General features: G+C 46.0%; 1 pseudogene; it reads left to right on the plus strand.

Moving 5' to 3' along the window:
* Nucleotides 1–8197: 8197 nt before the first annotated feature.
* On the plus strand, nt 8198–8310 carry LOC119621625 (U6 spliceosomal RNA; annotated as a pseudogene).
* Nucleotides 8311–20063: the final 11753 nt, after the last annotated feature.

The following is a 20063-nucleotide window of genomic DNA, read 5'->3' on the forward strand; positions in this document are numbered from 1 at the left end:
CCTTCTGATTGGCTGCACCACGACCACCAATCAGCGGCTGCCACTCGGTTTGCTGGGAGCGCACAGGCCAAGAGAGGGAGCGGGGAAGAACAAAGGCGGCGGGCCGGGCACGGGGAGGGCGGGACCTGGCTACGCCTCGGGGCGCTATTGGCCATCGATGTCGGGGGCGGGGTAGGAGAGGCGGAGCCTGGGAAATATGGAGCGGGGCGGGGCTCGGCTCAGCATTCTGTGGCCGAGCTTGGCAGTAAGAACACGTGTCGGTACCGGAGCGGTGGGGAGCAGTGGTGAGCAGGGCGGTCCTCGCAACCCGCCGGGGCTCTGAGAGTTTGGAGACCAACGCGGGCAGAGGAGCACGAGCCTGTTGCTAGAAAGAGGGGAGAACGGGGTTTCCAAGTCCGCTACATGTTCGTGGGCTTCTTAATTTTTCTGCTCGAGCAAATAAAAGTTTATTTCTCTCCGGAGTATTGAGCGGGGAAGAGCATGCAGTAAAGTGAACCCAGACTAGAATCTGGGGAAGCCTCTCTCCAAGGTTTCATCTCGGGGAAACAAGCCATCAGACTGTCTAAACTTTGCCTCGTCTTACTTAGTCCTCTAGTGATTTTCTGCAAAAGAAAATACCAGATAGGCAATCTAGTGGTTTACACAGATCTGAATATGAGCTTGAGGTTTTCCCTCTTGACCACTTTGGAGAAGAAAACTAGGTTACGATGACGATTTTTGTATATCAGAAAAGAAGCCCGTAATGTGCATTAAGTTTGAGACTTTTTTTTTTTTTTTTAAACACCTAGGAGTTTTAGAAGGCAAATAGGGAAAAGAAAAACCTAAACTGAAGTTCAGGAGTATTTTCTCGTGTGTGCAGATTATTACGCGAGGAAGGAAAAAAAGGGTAACTCGCAGACCTTAGCAATTAAAAAGATTTAATTTTTTTTGTTAAATGCCTATTAATCTGATGGTTCCTGGTCAATTTTGTAGGGCAGAGCATTATGCAACTAACTCTACAGTACATACTTATTATTATTGTGCTATGAACGCTGGCTACCAGTTTGGTATCGTGTTATTTTTTGAGACAAGAATCTCGCTCTGTCGCCCAGGCTGGAGTGCAGTGGTGCCATCTCCGCTCACTGCAGCCTCTGCCTCCTGGGTTCAAGTGATTCTCCTGTCTCAGCCTCCCGGGTTGGTGGGACTACAAGGTGCCTGCCACCACTTCCTGCTAATTTTTATATTTTTAGTAGAGACAGGGTTTCACCATGTTGGCCAGGCTGGTCTCAAACTCATAACCTACCTCAAGTGACCCACCCGCCTCGGCCTCCCAAAGTGCTGGGATTACAGGTGTGAGCCACCGTGCCCAGCCTTAATATCATTTTAAAAGATAACCATGTTATTCAAAAAGAAGAGTCAGAGTTCTCATCTTTCTTCTTGTTTCCTATGACTGTTAAACTGAGAAGAATGAGGACCCCATTTGCTCAGAGGTGGGAGAAACAATTTCACTGGCCTTTGGTCCATACAAAGATAGGAAGAAGGCTCTTGAAGTGCTGTCTGTATATGTACATAAACACACATGTATCTTGTGAAATTAAAGTAACAGTGTTCTTTTTGAAAGCATTTAGGGTATAGCTATAGAAGTTCATTCAACAAAACAACTTTATCAAGTTGGAAAGCTCCTTTCTCTTTATCCCTAAATTTTTCACTCAATTGTGTTATGGATACAAACAGGCTGGGAGACCACTGTGTTGAGGATCAGAACGGAGAGAGGTGAGAGATGATACTTTCATGAATATATATCCAAGATCTCCATAATTGGTTGTTTTAAGTGTAGAGAGGCTGGCTGTCAAATCATAGATATGAGGCAGGGCACAGTGGCTCACTCCTGTAATCCCAGCACTTTGGGAGACTGAGGCAGGCGGATCACCTGAGGTGGGAAGTTCCAGGTCAGCCTGGCCAACATGGTGAAATCCCATCTCTACTAAAAATACAAAATTAGCTGGGCATGGTGGTGCGCGCCTGTAATCCCAGCCCCTTGGGAGGCTGAGAAGGCTGGAGAATCACTTGGAGGCAGGAGAATCACTTAAACCCAGGAAGCAGAGATTGCAGTGAGCTAGGATTGCGCCACTGCACTCCAGCCTGGGCGACGAGAGTGAGACTCCATCTCCAAAAAAAAAAGAATCATAGAAATGGACCCTAGTTTGGAAATTCATTCATGTAAATGAACTTCTCCCTGGCTTATCCCCAGAGCTGTGATTTAACATTATGATGCTGGGTTTACAGACCAATTTGAACATGCATTTTCCTCTGCGTCTGCACAGACTCCCTAGAGATGTGATCACACCACTGCATTCATCCTGGGTGACAAAGCAAGACCTTCTCTCAAAAAAAAAAAAAAAAAAAAAAATCAAAGATCAATCTTAACTATAAATTCAAGCTCTTTAATACATATAGGGCTATTCAGGTTATTTCTTCTTCAGTGAGTTTCAGTAGTTGGTGGGAATTTGTCCATTTCATATAAGTTGTCAAATTTATTGACATACAGTTTTTGGTAGTATTTGCTATGGTCTGAATATATCTCCCAAAATTTGTATGTTGAAACTTAATTGCCAATGTGATAGTAATAAGAGATGGGGCTTTTAGGAGGTGATAAAGTCATAAGGGTAGAGCCATTATGCATGGAACTGGGGCCCTTATAAAGGGCTTGAGGGAATGGGTTCATTCTCATCCACCATGTGAGCACACAGTGTTCATCCCCCTCTGCCTTTCCATGTTCCGCCTTCTACCATGTGGAGATGTATTAATGACAAGAAGGACCTTACCAGACACTAAATGCCAGCACCTTGATCTTGGACTTCCCAGTCTCCAGAACTGTAAGAAATAAATTTCTGTTCTTTGTAAATGACCCAGTCTATTTTGTTACAGCAGCAAGAATGCGCTAAGAGAGTATTATTTTCTCGTGCTTTAAATCACTTTAGAGTCAGTAGTGCGGTCACCTCTTATTACTGATACCAGTAATTTTTGTCTTCTCTCTTTTTTAATGATGAGTCAGGCTAACGGTTTGTAAATTATATTTGTCTTCTCAAACAACCAGTTTTTGGCTTCACTGATTTTCCTTATTGTTTTCTATTTTCTATTTCATTGGTTTCTATTTTAATTTATATTATCTTCTGCTTATTTTAGGTTGTATTCACTCTTTTCTCTGTAGTTTCTTAAAGTGAAAGCTGACATTGATTCGTGATCTTTTCTTCTCTTTTAATATGGGCATTTTGTGCTATAAAATTATTCCTGATTACTGCTTCAGACCTTAAATTAGGTGGGTGGAGATGGTGGCTATAGGGGAGTCTGTGTAAAGAATTAGAATGAGGAGAATTTGAAGAAAAGTAGGTTATTTGGCATAGCTGACTTATAGTGAAAGGAGGTGCAGCATGGGATAATAAAGATGGAGAAAGAAGGAGCCAGGTGATAAAAGGCTTTAGCCTGAGGGCAGTAAAGTGTCAGTGAAGCAGGTGAGTGTGGCATGATAATATTTGCATTTTATAAAGATCACTCTGGGGGCCGTGTGGGAGCAGTTGTGACTAGAGTCAGAAAGACCAAATAGAAGGTGGTCTCACACTAATCTTTTTTTTTTTTTTTGAGATGGAGTCTCACTCTGTTACCCAGGCTGGAGTGCAGTGGCACCGTGTTGGCTCACTGCAACCTCTATTTCCTGGGTTCAAACAATTCTCCTACCTTAGCCTCTTGATCCTGGGAGGCAGAGGTTGCAGTGAGCTGACATGGCACCACTGCACTCCAGCCTAGATGACACAGTGAGACTCTGTCTCAAAAAACAAACAAAAAAAAAGCACAGAGTAAGAAAAAGATAAAGGAGGAAAGAAATCTATAGTCCCACTACCCAAAGATTACTACTGTGAATGTTGTGCCTTCTCTCCTTCTGCCCTTTTTTTTATTCTTATCAGCATGCATAGACAGTACACACATTCACATATATAATTTTTTGAGGCAGGGTCCGGCTCTGTCTCCCAGGCTGGAGTGCAGTGGCGCCATGTCAGCTCACTGCAACCTCTGCCTCCCAGGCTCAAGTGATCCTCCCACTTCAGTCTCCCAAGTAGCTGGGACCACAGGTGCGCACTACCACATCCGGCTAATTTTGTGTGTGTGTGTGTGTTGTTTTTTTTTTTTTGAGATGGGGTTTTGCCACGTTGCCCAGGCTGGTTTTGAACTCCTGGACTCAAGCGATCCACTCCTCTCGGCCTCCCAAAGTGCTCAGATTATGGGCATAAGCCACCAAGCCCAACCCACAGTTTTCTTTTTTATTAATTATTATTATTTTTTTGACTGCGCCTGCTCAGCAGGGCTACCCCATGAAATATGCTGAGACAATTTTCTTTCACAAAATTCAAATACTATGTATACAGTCTTCGGTGCTGTGCTGGGTGTTTTTTTTTTTAATTCCCACTTTCATTATATTAAAAATATTTTTCTACTTTATAGGCATTTTATTTAGAGAATAGAGACAAGATCTCGCTATGTGGCCCAGGCTGGTCTCAAACTCCTGGGCTCAAGTGATCCTCCTGCCTCAGCCTCCCAAAGTGCAGGGATTACAGGCATGAGCCACTACACCCAGCCTACTTTGTGAGTGTTTTTAAATAATTATATATAGGCCAGGCACAGTGGCTCATGCCTGTAATCCCAGCAATTTGGGAGGCTGAAGCGGGTGGATCACCTGAGGTCAGGAGTTCGAGACCAGCCTGGCCCACATGACAAAACCCCGTCTCTACTAAAAATAAAAAAAAAAAAAAAGAAAAATTATCCAGGAGTGGTGGTAGACACCTGTAATCCCAGCTACTCAGGAGGCTGAGGCAGAAGAATCGCTTGAACCCAGGAGGCAGAGGTTGCAGTGAGCTGAGATTGCACCACTGGACTCCAGCCTGGGCAACAAAAGTGAAACTCCATCTCAAAATAAATAAATAATTATATATAGTGGAAAAATAGGGACAAAATATGATTTTTTTTAAGACAGAAAACCTATTTTAAAGAAAAATAGAAAAAACAGTCCTTTTAAAGGTAACACTCAGAGATGAGAGGTGCACTTCATCCTCATTACTGTGGCGAGTATCTAGCTGAGTTAAGCAGTCACTGACAGGACAGAAAGGAAACCCATATGAGAGCGCACGCATCTTCAAGGAAATGAAGACTTACGCACTGGCAAAGCTAGATTTGAACCATTTGAACCGGGTAACTGGTTGTGTACAATTCATTAGTTGACACTTTGATAGTATCAGAGCCACAAATGTTCTTGATAGAGGATATGGGGAGAAGCACACTAAGACAAATGTTGATTGGATACCACCTGTGGGGGCAGGGGTGGAGTTAGGCCCAGGGATGTAGTGGTGACCATCAGTTACTGTCATTTCCCTTGTGAAATTTATAATCTTGGGAAATTAGTGACCGCAGAACATGATTTGACAGGCGCTGTGGTAAGCATTTAAACCTAAATTTTTTTCTATTGAAACCCCACAGTAATCCTATAACCTGAGTATTACCTCTGCCTTCATTTTACAGAAATCAGACTGAGACTTGGCAAGCCTGATTATCTTGTCCTGGGTTGTGCAGCTGTTAATCGTCAGAGCTGGGACAGGAACCTTCTGTCTGACTCCAGCATGCTTGTTTTTAATCTCTCTGTGAACTCTGACACTTTGTAAATACATACACCTCATTGACTTTTCTTGAAAGTGTATAAAGATGTCATGAAGATGTTGGAATCTCAGTCAATGGCCAGCCCTGGATCATAGCCACAGAGAATACGGTGTGAATGGCACTCCTTACAGCGGAACAGTGCCATCACCGTGCATTTCTTGAAGGAAAGTAGAAGAGGTCCATTAAAGACATTTTTTGAGGAGGCGGAGGCGGAGGCGGCGGCGGTAGGGGCGGGGGGGCGGGCGGGGGTGGGCAGGACTCATCCAGGATATAAACCCAGGAAGAAACTTTTTACAATTTTGCAATTTAGTTCTCAAACCTAATAGACATTCTATAGATGACATAACCCATAAAGAATTCAATTTAGGCCGGGTGTGGTGGCTCACGCCTATAATCCCAATACTTTGGGAGGCCAAGGCGGGTGGATCACTTGAGGTCAGGAGTTTGAGACCAGCCTGGCCAACATGGCGAAACCCCATTTCTACTAAAAATACAAAAATTGGCCAGGTGCGGTGGCTCATGCCTGTAATCCCAGCATTTTGGGAGGCCAAGGCGAGTGGATCACAAGGTCAGGGGTTCAAGACCAGCCTGGCTAAGATGGTGAAACCCCATCTCTATTAAAAATACAAAAAAGTAGCCAGGCACGGTGGCTCATGCCTGTAATCCCAGCACTTTGGGAGGCTGAGGCGGGTGGATCACAAGGTCAGGAGATCAAGACCATCCTGGCTAACACAGTGAAACCCCGTCTCTACTGAAATACAGTAGAAACCCCGTCTCTACTGAAAATACAAAAAAATCAGCCTGGCATGGTGGCGGGCACCTGTAGTCCCAGCTACTTGGGAGGCTGAGGCAGGAGAATGGCGTGAACCCGGGAGGCGGAGCTTGCAGTGAGCTAAGATCGTGCCACTTCACTCCAGCCTGGGCGACAAAGCGAGAGTCTGTCTCAAAAAAAAAAAAATTACAAAAAAGTAGCTGGGCATGGTGGTGGGCGCCTGTAATCCTAGCAACTCTGGAGGCTGAGGCAGAGAATTGCTTGAACCCAGGAGGCAGAGACTGTAGTGAGCCAAGATCGCACCACTGCACTGCAGCCTAGGTGACAGAGTGAGACTCTGTCTCAAAAAAAAAAAAATTCAATATAAAGAAACCAGATCTGTAGCTATAGACTTGGCATACTAAATCGGTCCAGCTGAGAGATTAGACCCATGCCCTTAATCTCATAAGTATGGTGACATATCTGATGGAACTAACTGTCTACCGATAGGAAATGAAACTCATTTGAAGATAACAATCATTTTCAGTGAAGGCAAGTCTTGGGGTCACTGGGTGATGAGGACAAGCTGATGGGAGGCCAATGTGGGAGGATCACTTGAGGCCAGGAGTTTGAGACCATGCTGAGCAACAAAGCAACATCAACCCTACCCTCCACCCTACATAAACTCTATTTTACAAACAAACTTTGAAAAATTAGCCTTGCATGGTGGCACACATCTGTGGCCTAAGATGAGAAGATCCCTTGAGCCCAGGAGGGCTTTTTGTGTTTGGTTTTGTTTTTCGTTTTTTGAGACGGAGTCTCGCTCTGTCACCCAGGCTGGAGTCATGTAGCACAATCTGGGCTCACTGCAAGCTCCGCCTCCCAGGTCCAAGCAATTCTCCTGCCTCAACCTCCCGAGTAGCTGGGATTACAGGCTCCCGCCACCACACCCGGCTAAGTTTTTGTATTTTTAGTATAGATGGGGTTTTACCATGTTCGCCAAACTAGTCTTGAACTCCTGACCTCAAGTGATCCACCTGCCTGGGCCTCCCAAAGTACTGGGATTACAGGCGTGAGCCACCGTGCGCAGCCAAGGCCAGGAGTTTGAGGGTGGGATGCAGTTAGCTCTATGATTTCACCGCAGCACACCAACCTCAGCCTGGATGACAGCTGCTTTGTTTTGTTTTGTTTTGTTTTGAGACGGCCTCTCACTGTTGCCCAGGCTAGAGTACAGTGGCGCGATCTCAGCTCACTGCAACCTCTCCCTCCCGGGTTCACGCCATTCTGCCTCAGCCTCCCGAGTAGCTGGGATTACAGGCGCCCACCACAACACCCGGCTAATTTTGTTTTTGTATTTTTAGTAGAGACGGGGTTTCACCGTGTTAGCCAGATGGTCTCGATCTCCCCGACCTCGTGATCCTCCCGCCCGCCTTGGCCTCCCAAAGTGCTGTGATTACAGGCATGAGCCACCGCGCCCAGCCAACAGCTGGTTTGTTTTTTTTTTTTCCTTTTTTTATTTTTTAAGATAAGGCCTGGCTCTGTCACCCAGGCTGCAGTGCAGTGGCGAGATCTCAGCTCACTGCATCCTCTGCCTCCCGGGCTCAAGCGATCCTTCCATGTCAGCCTCCTGAGTAGCTGGGACTACAAGGAGGCACCACCATACTTGAAGACCCCATCTTAAAAAACAAAAGAAAGGTCTGATATTCCTTGATATTTTAATATTGAATAATTTAGGTGAATTACATTAAATTGTTATCACATGCTCTCTTCGGCAGCAATACACTAAAAAGAAAAAAATAATTGGAATGATACAGAGAAGATTAGCATGGTTCCTGTGCAAGGATGACACACAAATTTGGGAAGTGTTTCATATTTTAACATAAACAAATAATAAATTCTCATCAAAGCTGACTTCATTGCTATTGTACAAAAAGCCTTACAGAAAGATATATATTCTTTTTTTTTTTTTTTTGAGATGGTGTGTCACTCTGTCGTCCATGCTGGAGTGCAGTGGCATAATCTTAGCTCACTGAAACCTCTGCCTCTCAGGTTCAAGTGATTCTCCTGCCTCAGACTCCCAAGTAGCTGGGATTACAGGTATGCGCCACCACGCCCAGCCAATTTTTGTATTTTTAGGAGAGATGGGGTTTTACCATGTTGACCAGCCTGCTGTTGAACTCCAGACCTCAGGTGATCTGCCCACCTTGGCCTCCCAAAGTACTGGGATTGCAGGCGTGAGCCACTGCACCCGGAAGAAAACGCTGTTATCCTCCCACAAATCAGACTTCTATATGCTGCTACATTCAGGAGAAAAACTATGCAATGAGGACAGGAGAAGGAACCATATCAGAGTTCAAACTTGTCTAAGATTAGACAATACATGAAAGATCGTGTCCTAGTTTAGGACATTATAGTTTTATTCAGAAATCCAGAGAACTGGTCAGGCAGGGTGGCTCACGCCAGTAATCCCAGCACTCTGGGAGGCCGAGGCGGGCAGATCACGAAGTCAAGAGATCGAGACCATCCTGGCCAACATGGTGAAACTCCATCACTACTAAAAATACAAAAATTAGCTGGGAGTGGTGGCGGGTGCCTATAGTCCCAGCTACTTGGCAGGCTGAGGCCGGAGAGTCGCTTGAACCTGGGAGGAAGAGGTTGCAGTGAGTCAAGATCACACACCACTGCGCTCCAGCCTGGTGACGGAGTAAGACTCCGTTTCAAAAAAAAAGGAAAAAAAAAAAAAAAAGAAATCCAGAAAATTATGTGGCTCAGGCCAAAATAAACTCAAGTTAAAAAAAAGTATCCTTTTTTTGAGACAGAGTCTCACTCTGTCTCCCAGGCTAAAGTGCAGTGGCACCATCTCAGCTCACTGCAACCTCTCCCTTCCAGGTTCAAGCAGTTTTCATGCCTCAGCCTCTCATGTAGCTGGGACCACGGGCATGCACCACCACACCCAGCTATTTTTTTTTTTTTTTTTTTTTTTTTTGAGACAGAGTCTGACACTGTCGCTCAGGCCGGAGTGCAGTGGCATGATCTCAGCTCACTGCAAGCTCCGCCTCCCAGGTTCAAGCGATTCTCCTGCCTCAGCCTCCGGAGTAGCTGGGATTACAGGCACAGGCCACCACGCCCAGCTAATTTTTTATATTTTTGGTAGAGATGAGGTTTCACTATGTTGGCCAGGCTGGTCTTGAACACCTGACCTCGTGATCCACCCGCCTCAGCCTCTCAAAGTGCTGGGATTACAGGCATAAGCCATCACACCTAACCAATTTTCGTATTTTTAGTAGAGAGAGGGTTTTGCCATATCAGCCAAGCTGGTTTTGAACTCCTGACCTCAAGTGATCCGCCTGTCTTGGCCTCCCAAAGTACTGGCATTACAGGCATGAGCCACCGTGCCTGGCCTAAAATACAGTATTTTATTTTTATTATTTTTATTAATTGTTTATTTTTGAGACAGAGTCTCACTCTGTCACCCAGGCTGGAGTACAGTGGCATGATCTTGGCTCACTGCAACCTCCGCCTCCTGGGTTCAAGTGATTCTCCTGCCTCAGCCTCCCAAGTAGCTGGGATTACAGGTGCATGCCACCACGCCTGGCTAATTTTTATATTTTTAGTAGAGATGGGGTTTCACCACATTGGCCAAGCTGGTCTCCAACTCCTGACCTGAGGTGATCCACCCACCTCAGCATCCCAAAGTGCTGGGATTACAGGCATGCCACTGCACCCAACCTCATAAAATACAGTATTTTAAAAATTCCCTGTGTCTTATGTAATTTTTAAAATTTACTTTAAAGAGTCTTTAGAAATCTCATGAAATGAGTGACTAAACCAATGTCTTTTAGTCTTAGACAAGGGGAGATAACTATGTACTCTCAAAGGTACTTTCCCAAGGTATAATTAGAAATTTAGTGATGTGTATAAAAGTCTTGGTTTATTTACTCCCTGGAAAATGAAGGCAGAAATAAAACCGATACAATGCATTGCAGGCTCTTCTTTTATGATGTGACATACTGCGACACATTACCAAATGTTTTTACTTCTCGTAAATCAGCCTTAGATACCCCAAATGTTTAAGAACAAAAATAAAACAAAACAAAAACACAACCTGTCTCTATGCCTCTAAATGCAGGTTCGAAGTTTTGCCAGGATACAGGGACAATTTTGAAAGCCTGAATAGTTGAATCCTCTTCCATAGATACTAATTCCCAACCTGTTTGAAATAGAGAAGTTCATGGATAAAACTAAGAAAATGGCCAGGTGCAGTGGCTCATGCCTGTAATCCCAGCACTTTAGGAGGCCAAGGCAGGCAGATCACCTGAGGTCAGGAGTTCAAGACCAGCAAGGCCACCATGGTGAAATCCTGTCTCTACTAATAATACAAAAAAATTAGCCAGGCGTGGTGGCACACGCCTGTAATCCCAGCTACTCAGGAGGCTGAAGCAGGAGAATTGTTTGAACCCAGGAGGCGGAGGTTGCAGTGAGCTGACATTGCACTCCAGCCTGGGCACCAAAAGCAAAACTCTGTCTCAAAAAAAAAAAAAAAAAAAAAAAAAAGAGCCTAAGAAAATAAATGTACAGCCATAAAAAAGAAGAAAACCATGTCCTTTGCAGCACCATGAATACAGCTGGAGGGCATTATACTAAGTGAATTTCTGCAGAAAGAGAAAACCATATACTGCATATTCTCCCTTGTAAGTGGTAAACATTTGGTACACATGGACACAAAAATGGCAATAGTAAATACTGGGGATTCCAAAAGGGGAGGCAGTGAAGGGGCCAAGTGTTGAAAAAGTACCTTATTGGGTACTACGTTCTCTACTAGGGTGATGGGATCATTAGAAGCTGAAATCTCAGCATCACGCAATCTACCCATGTGACAAACCTGCACATGTGCCCCCTCAATCTAAAATTAACAAAAAGGAAGTATACTCACCTAAATTAGTACCACCCCTGGTCTACAACACAGTGTTCCCTAAGAAGAAATCCTCCTAGCACTGGGTCTGGCCAAATTGACAAGACACCAAGTTTGATTTGGGAAGCCACACATAGAGGTGCAGTTTGCTTCTTCTAAATACTGGGTCTGGGCCAGGCATGGTGGCTCACGCCTGTAATCCCACCAATTTGGGAGGCCGAGGCGAGCAGATCACCTGAGGTCAGGAGTTCAAGACCAGCCTGGCTAACATAGTGAAACCCTGTCTCTACTAAAAATACAAAAAATTAGCCCGGTATGGTGGTGCATACCTGTAATCCCAGCTACTTGGGAGGCTGAGGTTGCAGTGAGCAAAGATCATGCCATTGCAGGCCAGCCTGGGTGACAGAGCAAGACTCCATCGAAAAACAAATAAAAAAAGAGACAAACTTGGTCTGAAAGTGTTACCAAAACACCAGATGTTTGGTCTAGGTCCTGCTGCTCAACGCACAGAAAGTCAATCACTGAGACAACTAGCATTGCCAAGGAGGAAGGCTTTAATCCGGTGCTGCAGCTGAGGAGATGGGAGCTCAGTCTCAAATCCATCTCTCTGACTAAGAAAACAATTGATGTATAAGCTGGGAAAAAATGTAACAATGTGTAAGAAAACAGGAGCTAGGGAGGGGAAGGAGACATCTGGTGTGATAATCTGGTGAGTTTCAGTTCTTTGATACTTCCTGAAGGTCCTTTCCTGAGGAAGGAACTCAGATAAAACAAAAACAAGTTTCAAGTTTTAAGGCAATTTCTATGTTTATCCAAAAACAACTGTCTATGAGACTGTGGGGTCAGTTTCAGAAGCGTATCTCTCCCTCTGGTGCTAGACCAGTCTTCACCAGCCTGTTCATCCCACTTGGCCCTTGATCATCCTCACCTCCATGTGTTACTCTCACTGTGCTCCACCTCAAAATGCCTGCACTCACTTTCCTTCAATGACCTACCCAAGTTTCACCTTATTCCTGAAGACTTACCCAGTTATTACAGCCCACATTAAACTCTTTCATGTTTGGCATTTCATTATTTGCTTTTTTTTGACACAGTCTCACTCTGTTGCCCAGACTGGAGTGGCAGTGGCATGATCTCAGCTCACTGCAACCTCCGCCTCCCACGTTCAAGCAATTCTCCTGCCTCGGCCTCCCAAGTAGCTGAGATTACAGGCACACCACCATGACCAGCTAATTTTTTTTTGTATTTTTAGTGTAGATGGTGTTTCACCATGTTGGCCAGGCTGGTCTCGAACTCCTGACCTCAAATGCTCTACTTGCCTCAGCCTCCCAAAGTGCTGGGATTACAGCCGTGAGCCACCGCGCTGGGCCTTGTTATTTGCTATTGTAATTGGTATTTATTTAATGTACATTTGTCTTCCTCTGCAAACATATTCACTGAGTTTTTTGTTTGTTTGTTTGTTTGTTTTGAGACAGAGTCTCGCTCTGTCACCCAGGCTGGAGTGCAGTGGCACGATCTTGGCTCACTGCAAGCTCCGCCTCCCAGGTTCACGCCATTCTCCTGCCTCACCCTCCCGAGTAGCTGGGACTACAGGCGCCCACCACCACGCCCAGCTAATTTTGTTTTTGTATTTTTAGTAGAGACAGGGTTTCACTGTGTTAGCCAGGGTGGTCTCGATTCCTGACCTCGTGATGTGCCCGCCTCAGCCTCCCAGTGTGCTGGGATTACAGGCGTGTGAGCCACTGCACCTGGCCTGAGTGAGTTTTGAAATACTGTGTTGCCATTTTCCTACACGTGAATTAAAGTGTCCCCCAAAATTCTTGTCCTTCCCAGAACCTCTGACTGTGACCTTATTTGGAAACAGGGTCGTTGCAGATGTAGTGAATTAAGATGAGGTTGTACTGGAGTAGAGTGGGTCCCTAATCCAATCTGAGTGGTATCTTTATACCAGGAGACACAGAGACATGCAGAGGGAAGATGGCCATGTGGTGACATATGCAGGGATTGGAGTGATGCAGCTACAAGCAGAAGAACACCAAGAATTGTTGGCAGTTGGGCCTGGCGAGGTGGCTCACACTTCTAATCCTTTGGGAGGCTGTTAAAAAATAAAAACAGGCCGGGCGCCGGTGGCTCACGCCTGTAATCCCTGCACTTTGGGAGGCCGAGGCGGGCGGATCACGAGGTCAGGAGATCGAGACCATCCTGGCTAACACGGTGAAACCCCGTCTCTACTAAAATACAAAAAAATTAGCCGGGCACGGTGGCGGGCGCCTGTAGTCCCAGCTACTCGGGAGGCTGAGGCAGGAGAATGGCACGAACCCGGGAGCGGAGCTTGCAGTGAGCCGAGATGGTGCCACTGCACTCCAGCCTGGGCGACAGAGTGAAGACTCCGCCTCAAAAAAAAAAAATAAAAATAAAAATAATAAAAAATAAAAACAAAGCCGGACACAGTGGCTCAGACCTGTAATCCCAGCACCTTGGGAGGCCAACGCGGGTGGATCACCTGAGGTCAGGAGTTCGAGACCAACCTGGCCAACATGGTGAAACCCTGTCTCTACTAAACATACAAAAATTAGCCAGGCGTGGTGGTGGATGCTTGTAATCCAGCTACTCAGGAGGCTGAGCAGGAGAATCGCTTGAACCCAGGAGGCGGAGGTTGCAGTGAGCCGAGATTGCACCACCGCACTCCAGCCTGAGTGACAGAGTGAGACTTGGTCTCAAAAATAAATAAATAACTCAGCCTTGTCCCATGACGAGTGAGGCTATCAGGCACGAAGGCTTTGGGCAGTCCCTGTGCCCTGCGGTACCACTATATAAAAGAGAAGATTCCTCGCGCGAGATGGAAGGGGATGTGGATCTTGAGGAAAGGAAACAATGGTTCATTGAACCTGTAAAGTCACAGTGAAGCACAGAGTGAGCTCCAGGAGGCAAGAGTCTCTCTAGATCCAGCACAAGCACCGTGCCTGGACAGCAGGAAGTCGGTAAAGATTTGCTTATTTGGTTGGTTGGGGTCTTTTGGTTGCTGTTAGGCTCTTAAGTTTCTTTTTTTTTTTTGAGACGGAGTCTCGCTCTGTTGCCCAGGCTGGAGTGCAGTGGCCGGATCTCAGCTCACTGCAAGCTCCGCCTCCCGGGTTTACGCCATTCTCCTGCCTCAGCCTCCCGAGTAGCTGGGACTGCAGGCATCCGCCACCACACCTGGCTAGTTTTTTGTATTTTTTTAGTAGAGATGGGGTTTCACCGTTTTAGCCAGGATGGTCTCGATCTCCTGACCTCATGATCCGCCCGTCTCGGCCTCCCAAAGTGCTGGGATTACAGGCTTGAGCCACCGCGCTCGGCCCCTTAAGGTTCTTTTAATTTAGAACTGCTCCTTGACGACTTTTGTTTTCACGCCATGGACTTGTTGAAGAAACCAGGATGACAGACACTTTAAAAATGTCTAAGAGCCCGGGAAGATAATAAGATGACTAACCATCCCAGTTGGCCTGGACAGAGGCGGTTCCCAGGGCATGGGACTTTTAATGCTAAAACCAAGAAAACCAGGATGACCTGGACATGCTAGAGGATAACCAATATTAAAAACTCATATACTGTGGCTGGGCACAATGGCTCATGCCTGTAATCCCAGCACTTTGGGAGGCCGAGGTGGGTGAATCACCTGAGGTCAGGACTTTGAGACCAGCCTAGTCAACATGGTGAAAGCTCGTCTCTATTAAAAACACAAAAATTAGCTGGACTTGGTGGCAGGCGGCTGTAATCCCAGCTACTACTCAGGAGACTGAGGTGGGAGAATCACTTGAACCTGGGAGGCAGAGGTTGCAGTGAGCCAAGATAGTGCCACTGCACTCCAGCCTAGGTGACAGAGCAAGACTCCGTCTCAAAAAAATAAACAAACAGGCTGGGCACGGTGGCTCACACCTGTAATCCTAGCACTTTGGGAGGTCGAGGTGGGCAGATCACAAGGTTGGGAGATTGAGACCATCCTGGTTAACATGGTAAAACCCCGTCTTTACTAAAATATAAAAAATTAGCCAGGTGTGGTGGTGCGTGCCTCTAGTCCCAGCTACTCGGGAGGCTGAGGGAGGGGAATTGCTTGGGCCTGGAAGGCGGAGGTTTCAGTGAGCCGAGATCAGGGCACTGCACTCCAGCCGGGTGACAGAGCGAGACTCCATCTCAAAAATCAAAAATTAAATAAATAAATAATAAAAAAATAAAAACTCATGAACTAAGAAAGAAATACTTATATGTGACAATTTTTCTTTCTTCCTAGATTCAGAGTCAATTTAATTCAAGGAGTGTAGTCAAGTTAAGAGAGAACATTAGACAGAGTTAAAATATCTGGGTTCGGGGCTGGGTGCGGTGGCTCATGCCTGTAATCCCAGCAACTTTGGGAGGCCGAGGCAGGTGGATCATGAGGTCAGGAGATCGAGACCATCCTGGCTAACAGGCTAACACAGTGAAACCCCGACTCTACTAAAAATACAAAAAATTAGCCGGGCATGGTGGCGGGTGCCTGTAGTCCCAGCTACTCAGGAGGCTGAGACAGGAGAATGGCATGAACTCGGGAGGCAGAGCTTGTAGTGAGCCAAGATTGCACCACTGCACTCCAGCCTGGTCAACAGAGCGAGACTCTGCCTCAAAAAAACAAAAAAAATCTGGGTTCAGCTGGGCGCAGTGGTTCACACCTGTAATCCCAGCACTTTGGGAGGCCAAGGTGGGTAGATCACCTGAGGTTAGGAGTTTGAGACCAGCCTGGCTGACATGAAGAAAACCTGTCTCTCTTAAAAATACAAAAATTAGCTGGGTGTGGTGGCCCACTCCTGTAATCCCAGCTACCTGGGAGGCTGAGGCAGGAAAATTGCTTGAACCCTGGAGGCGGAGGTTGCAGTGAGCTGAGATCGCGCCATTCCACTCCAGCCTGGGCAACGAGAGCAAAACTCTGTCTCAAAAAATAAAATAAAATAAAATAAAATATCTGAGTTCTAGTCCTAGGGTGAGGAAAACTTCTCTGGGCCTTAGAAATTTTATCTCAGAGATAGAAATACAGTATTTCCAGTGTGCCTTCCCAGTCTTCAGCTGTGACTCAGCTTGGGCTCATCAGAGTTGCACTGTCCCTCTAAATCCATCCAGGGCTGCACGTCTTTTATTTACACAGATACACATACCCACAATTTCACATATGTGTGTGTGTGCATGCATGTAATGTGTATTTATATCTATATATTAATATATAATATGAATAATATATACTATAAATCGACCAATGAACAAGCCAGCATCTCTTATCCCATTTAGAAGATCTGAGGCCTTTTACTAGTTGTCATTTCCATTTCCCAAACCCGAATCCTGCCAATATGACAAGAATACTAAGAAAAGGAATTTGGATCATGCCAATGTATAGCTTCAAATGTCAGCACCCTAATTCCGTCTAACTTGCTCCAAAGAGCCACGCTTCAATGCTCTTCCAATACAAATGCTCGCTGGCGTGAAGGTGAACCACCATTCCATTTTCTCCTTTCCCCCTTGCTCCCTGAAGAATGGATCTCCCAGCATTTCAATCTGGGATATCAAATCTGGTGTTGGAATGGCTTAGTCTGCACAGAGAAGGACATCATGAGGTGGTTTAGTTTCTTTGAGCTTTATGTGTGAAAGCACAATCAGGGGTGCCAGAATTCCCATATTTTACTACAGGCACAAGATACTGGGGGACATAAAATCAAAACAAAACCCTCAAATCCTGAAGACCCTGTGATGCCAGGAAGAGAAAATAAAGCCATTCATACTCCCAGGATTGTAGCCTTTATTTGAAATTATGGTACCCATTTTGCTACACTTTTCATGCAACTAAAAAGCACAGTGTGGCATATATTTTATGGTAGTAGTCGAAATACTGCTGTAGGAGGCCGGGCACAGTGGCTCATGCCTGTAATCCCAACAATTTGGGAGGCTGAGGCGGGCAGATCACCTGAGGTCAGGAATTCAAGACCAGCCTGGCCAACATAGCGAAACCCCATCTCTACTTAAAATACAAAAAAATTAGTCAGGTGTGGTAGTCGGTGCCTGTAGTCCCAGATGCTAAGGAGCCTAAGGCAGAAGAATTTCTTGAACCCTGGAGGCAGAGGTTGCAGTGAGCCGAGATCGTACCATTGTACTCCAGCCTGGGCAACAAACTGGACTCCAGTAAAAAAGAAAGAGAGAGAGAGAGAGAGAGAGAGAAAGAGAGAGAGAGAGAAAAAGACAGAAAGAGAGAGAGAGAGAGAGAGAAAAGGAGGGAGGGAGGGAGGGGGAAGGGAGGAAGGAAGGAGAGAAAAGAAAGAAAGAAAGAAAGAGAAAGAACGGAGGGAGAGACGGAGGGAGGGAGGGGAGGGGAGGGATTGCTCCAGGATAAACGTGGTCAGGAATGCTGCAGGTAGCAGCTCTCACCAGCATTTAACCGAAATAAAAGGGCCATGCTGCTCAGAGCCCAACGGTTGTTTCAACTGTTTTCTAAGGGGCTGGACAACAAGGTCCAAGAAGTGAGCAGTGGAGCTGACTGGGTTGTAGTTTGGGAAGCAAACGCCGGAAGACAGTGGGAGCCCTGGAGTGTGAAATGGTGAGTCCGGGGCTGGAGGGCTGCAGACATTGCTCTCAGTTCCCTCCTTACAAGGCCTTGGATCTGCCTTCCATCAAAATCATACATGAACTGTTTTAACCAAAAACACATTTCTGATGAGGCACGGTGTTGCCCAAATCGGTCTCGAACTTCCAGACTCAAGCGATCCTCCCACCTCAGCCTCCCACAGTGCTGGGATTACAGGCCTGAGCCACACACCACCTAAAGTCATCTTAAAAAATAGATTTAGAGGCCAGGTGTGGTGGCTCACACCTGTAATCCCAGCACTGTGGGAGGCTGAGGCAGGCAGATCACTTGAGGCCAGGAGTTTGAGACCAGCTTGGGCAACATAGTGAGACCCTGTCTCTACTAAAAATACAAAAATTAGCTGGCCATGGTGGTGCATGCCTGTAATACCAGCTACTCGGGAGGCCAAGGCATGAGAATTGCTTGAACCCAGAAGGCGGAGGTTGCAGTGAGTCAAGATCACACCATTGCACTCTAGCCTGAGTGACAGAGCAAGACTCTGTCTCAAAAAATGAATAAATAATTAAAAAATTGTTCAGGCGTGGTGGCTCACACCTGTAATTCCAGCACTTTGGGAGGCTGAGGAGGGTGGATCACGAGGTCAGGAGATCGCGACCATCCTGGCTAACATGGTGAAACCCCGCCTCTACTAAAAATACAAAAAATTAGCCGGGCATGGTGGCGGGCACCTGTAGTCCCAGCTACTCGGGAGGCTGAGGCAGAAGAATGGCGTGAACCCGGGAGGCGGAGCTTGCAGTGAGACGAGATTGTGCCACTGCACTCCAGCCTGGGCAACAGAGCGAGAATGTCTCTCAAAAAAAAAAAAAAAAAAAGATTTGGAAGTATAGCATGGTGACTACAGTTAACAATATTGTGTTGCATACCTGAAACGTGTGGAGAGTAGGTCTCAAGTGTTCTCACCACACAAATGGTAACTAGGGAAGGTGGAGGATATGGTATAGCTTGGTCATGGTCATCATTTCAAGTGTACACGAATATCAAATCATCACATTATACACATTAAATATATGCAATTTTTATTTTCAATGAGACCTCAAAAAAGCAGTAAAAATGTTTAAAAGATATGGAAATAAGTGTGGTGTGTCTGTGTGCTCCAGGTATGCATGTATTCCATGCATGCACATGTGTTCTATGTTCACACGTGTGCTTCATGCATGCACGTGTGTTCCGTGTTCACACATGTGATCCATGTATGCACGTGTTGTGTTTGCATGTGTGTTCCGTGTTCACATGTGCTTCATGTGTGCATGTGTGCTCTTTGTTTGCATGTGTGTTCCATGTATGCACATCCTAGCTCTGCCCACTGAGAGGACCTGGACATGGCCACACTTAAATAGCCACGAGCACATCCCGTGTCCAGTTCTTGGCTTCTAACCATTCTCCATTAAAAGGAGCAAGGGCTCCTTTGAGAAATGGTTGATTCCAGTATCAGGACAGGGAAAATATAAATGAAACCGGAACATCTTTTTGTGCCAGGGAGAGCAAAGAAGTTGCCCAGAGAATGCCAGGGACATGCAAAAGGCACAGATGTCTGTGTACAGGGCTCCCACTGGCCAAATCTGAGACAGAGCATCAAAATAATGAGAGAGAAGGATTACCATGCATGGGATAAAACAGGACTACAGGAAATGATGAGTCATAGAGGCATAAAATCTGCAGAGGGCCAGGCGTGGTGGCTCATGCCTGTAATCCCAGCACTTTGAGAGACCGAGGCGGGTGGATCACCAGGTCAGGAGATCGAGACCATCCTGGTTAACACGGTGAAACCCTGTCTCTACTAAAAATACAAAAAAATTAGCCAAGTGTGGTGGCGGGAGCCTGTAGTCCCAGCTACTCGGGAGACTAAGGCAGGAGAATAGCGTGAAGCCGGGAGGCGGAGCTTGCAGTGAGCCAAGATAGCGCCACTGCACTCGAGCCTGGGCGACACAGCGAGACTCCATCTCAAAAAAAAAAAAAATTTTTAAACATAAAATCTGCAGAGGAATAAATGGAAAACTTGATGAGGAATGGGATATTCACATGATTTCAAATTACCCCCACAGAAGTCACAAAAATACTTAGAAGTTATCAAGAGGGGGAAA

Source organism: Chlorocebus sabaeus, chromosome 21 (assembly GCF_047675955.1).
Source record: "Chlorocebus sabaeus isolate Y175 chromosome 21, mChlSab1.0.hap1, whole genome shotgun sequence".
In the NCBI taxonomy this organism is placed as follows: Eukaryota; Metazoa; Chordata; class Mammalia; order Primates; family Cercopithecidae; genus Chlorocebus; species Chlorocebus sabaeus.